Raw genomic sequence first — 3,847 nt, 5'->3', positions numbered from 1 at the left:
GAAAGTGCAAAACTTATCTTTGAGCTAGGACAATTTTATGAAGTATATTCATCTCCAAAGATGTTCTCACACTAAAGAATTTTTATTCACAATTATTTACCCCTAGAAACCATTGGATTCAAGTCTATAAACATCGAAATGACGGATCAACTTTACTCCCAAAAAAATGGGGTGTTACAATATCACTGCTATCATTGTTGCAATTCTAAATATCACCTTTTTTGTGTACAACAAGATCATTGTATTCTATCTTCATTCTTCGATATATTTTGGCATCCTAAAAATGACCTTAGATAAAGGAGTAAATTGTTAACATGTGAAAAAGCTAAATAATTTAACATACTCTATATATACCTAAAAATATCATTTTTACCTTATATCTATAATAATTTTTTGACAAAACATATTCAGATGAACCCTTCAAATATCCTACCTCATATTGTGTGTCTGAGAGAGTCTAGAATTTGCCAACATTTTGTCTATGCCAACGCTGCTGCAAATAACCTTAAATGAAAAGACTGCGACAAATTGAAATACAATAAAGAGCAAAGTTTAACTAATATCTATTTATGGTGTAAAATATTTTTTTACACCTCATGTAATTTAAAGCCAATTAAAAGTAACTCTTGGAAAATTTATTTATTTTCTTTAAAACATAAGTTATAAATAAGGAAAATAACACTACATTTATATTTAAATAATTAATGATGAACTTCTTTACCCAAAATACTAAATATTCCTACATGTTTTTTGTTTTTATCATCATTGGTCAGTTTATAAATTACATGTTTTGCTTCTCTAACATAATTGAAACATTTAACATCATACCTTAGGGAAGCAGTCACCGTGGCTGTTATTGGGTAACAAGTTATTTTTAAATTGCTAATTCAACATACAAAAATTATTTGCGATAATTCTTTCTTTTGACAATCAAGTTAAAGGGAAAACAACTTTTTCCCCTTTTTTTCATCATACTAATACTAGAAAGATTGTAACTTATAGAGTTTTTTCGTAATGTTTTTGAACTTTCAAATTTTAAATTTAATATATTGAATTAATTTAATTCAATTTAACTTTGAAAATTAATCAACTTCACTCTCATAAACTGAAACTGTTAGAGTATGTGCCCTATTAATTACCTTATTTTAGCCTAATTGTTGCCTATTAATGAAACGGGTTGACTAATGTGTTTCACACTAGCTAACATAGTAAGTAAATAATACAATGAATTTTCACATGGAAAACACCTGAATCAAAGGGGTGTAAAAAACCATGACCTGTGCCTCTATAGGATTTAACCCTAACTTCACTAAATCAGTTGAGCCTTAACAATCAACAAATTACAAGACTCTTGTAAACTAGGAATTATAAACTTCTAATTTCTATATCTACAAAAACACAAACCTTCCCAAGGTGTGTGTTCCCAAGTCTTTGAGTTCCCCAACTTGAAGACAGTAATCCTAACTCAATTTATACTTCACTGAGAGTAGAAATACGTAAACAACACATCTCAATAACCAACCTAATACATAAAGTCTAAGAATCCTTGACTCTAAGTAATTGGAACATGTTTAACTATGACTCCTTCAAACTTTGGGATTGTAGAGATAATATATTGATGGTTCCTATCTTTGTAAGTGTGTGAGTGACTATCAGTGTCACTTCCTCTATTTAATAGTATTTATTAAAATAGTCCTTTATGTCATCAATATTCTATCTTCGGTTGGACTCTCCAACTCCTCAAAGTTTATTGATAAGTCAAAGTCCCTTTTCAAGTCAATCTCCTCATCTGAGTGAAACTCTTTCTCTCGATTATCTTCAAGTGTTGTAACCAAACACAACATCTTTTTTTTTTAACATATGATCAATCATTACAATTTTATCAAACCCAGATCTCAAGCACTCTTGTCTTATTTTCATATTCCAGTGATGAATTTGTGTTAACTTGACTGTGCACAGCAGTTCAGTGGACCACTTCCACTAACCTGTTTTATTTGTTATATCAATTACCAAATCTGGCCAATAAATTTCCCCTTTTTCCTGATGAAATTTTTTTGCCTTTATGCAACTTCTGATTTTTCCTGTAACTACTATGTCAAGAACGTTTTAGTAGAAAATTATTTAGATATGAGTCATAAATATTGAACACCTCAAGTATCTTTCCCCTTTTGGAATCTTCAAAAAGTTACCTACTTTATCCAGATAGTGCAATGATAAATGGAGAATGGAATTTGGGGCTATCACTAAGACAATCAAACTAAAGATAAAATAAAGAAGTAATGCAGTAGCTAAAATTGTAAAATATTAAACATAAGCAAGAAAGACTTCATTGATATAGTAGAATATGCCCTACTAGAAAGCATAAAAAAGAGTAGCTGAAGGAACCATCTAGATACTGGACAACATAAGATATAAAAGGATTGAACCTAAGGAACTAAGAGGGTAGGTATGAAAAGTTAGAAGAAACAGATTAAAAGAATTGGGTCAACTTACAAATGACTTCAACATTTTCATCCCTTTCCCTAGCAAGATCAGCCTCCAATGTGGTAGTTCTTGCCTGAAGCATTTCCTTTTCTTGAGAATGGATAATTTGAATTTCCTCCAATTCATCCAAAGTAGTAGATAGTTTATTTCTCAGCTGCTGCATAGGAGTATCATCCTACCTCATCAAAACAGGCAGTGCAACATGGTTCAAATGGCCAAGAATATCCTTGGTAGTCTGAAGAGACCAGACCTAAATAGGAACAACATAGTCCTCAAAGATGGGACCCTACCTGAAGCCATATACGAGAGCATAGGACCTTTTCTCACCCTTTAGTAGTATCCTCTGTATGTGCTTGATAATGAGACTAGGAAGATTAATTTTAACCTTAGTATCAAGAAACTCCATAAGGGTGAGATCAAGATAGTTGACCTCAGATCTTCTCTCCTTTAATTGTATAATCATCTTATGAACCACATCAAAGTATAGCTAATGGAGAGGAGTCATTTCTTATTAAGAACATTTCTATGCTGAACTAGATTAGGATTTCCTAAGAATTTCCTAGTGATAGCTAGAATAGATGACATATTGTCTGGGGAAGGCCAATCAAATTTTACATAGAGATCCCAACCTCCAAGAGGGATATCAACAATACAAGTAATATCCTCTGCAGATAAATGAAAAGAAACACCATGCAGAAGTGGCAAAGAGAGTTTCCTTAGCAGTACCATTTGTCTAAAATTTACAAACCTCAGGGCGTGAAACTTGCACTGAGTCTCTCCTTGAAGAAAAAGGGTAGACCAACCTTGAAATCTGATTCTATTAAAAAAATTAACATCTCAGGACCCCATGCCTAGTAATCATATGGCCACAAATGATTTATCTATTTTGGAAGTGCAACACTTACTCTAGATGAGCATTAATTGACTTAGACATGGAGAGTTCAGGTTGGAAAGAAGTATCATGCTCAGTGTATTCAAAATAAGAGGATGGAACAAGTATAAATACCGATTTCTTGGTCCTGGTTTTGGAAGAAGTTTTAAATTTTTGAGAGGATTTGGAACACTTTTTTGGAGAGGATAACTTTAAGGTGGTAAGTGAGGGAGCAGGTTTGGAAGATTTAAAAGCAGAAGGCTTTGGAATGGAGAATTTATATGTCTTCCTAATACGAATGAAGAGAAGTAGTAGATTAGAATAAGAAGGAGAAGTAGAGGGTTTGGAGGAATAGGGTGTCTGTTTTTGCTAGCCATGAGAGAAGCCTCAAGAGTGGATTACTCTTACCTCTTATGTTTCCTAGTGTGGGGTTTTCTAGCAGGATTAGGAGAAGGAGAGGGAGAAGGAAAGAATGCATTCTCTAGGACAGTG

This window comes from Capsicum annuum, unplaced genomic scaffold, assembly GCF_002878395.1.
Source record: "Capsicum annuum cultivar UCD-10X-F1 unplaced genomic scaffold, UCD10Xv1.1 ctg3390, whole genome shotgun sequence".
Taxonomy (NCBI): Eukaryota; Viridiplantae; Streptophyta; class Magnoliopsida; order Solanales; family Solanaceae; genus Capsicum; species Capsicum annuum.
The sequence above is the reverse complement of the archived record's forward strand: the minus strand, read 5'-3'. Positions refer to the sequence as shown.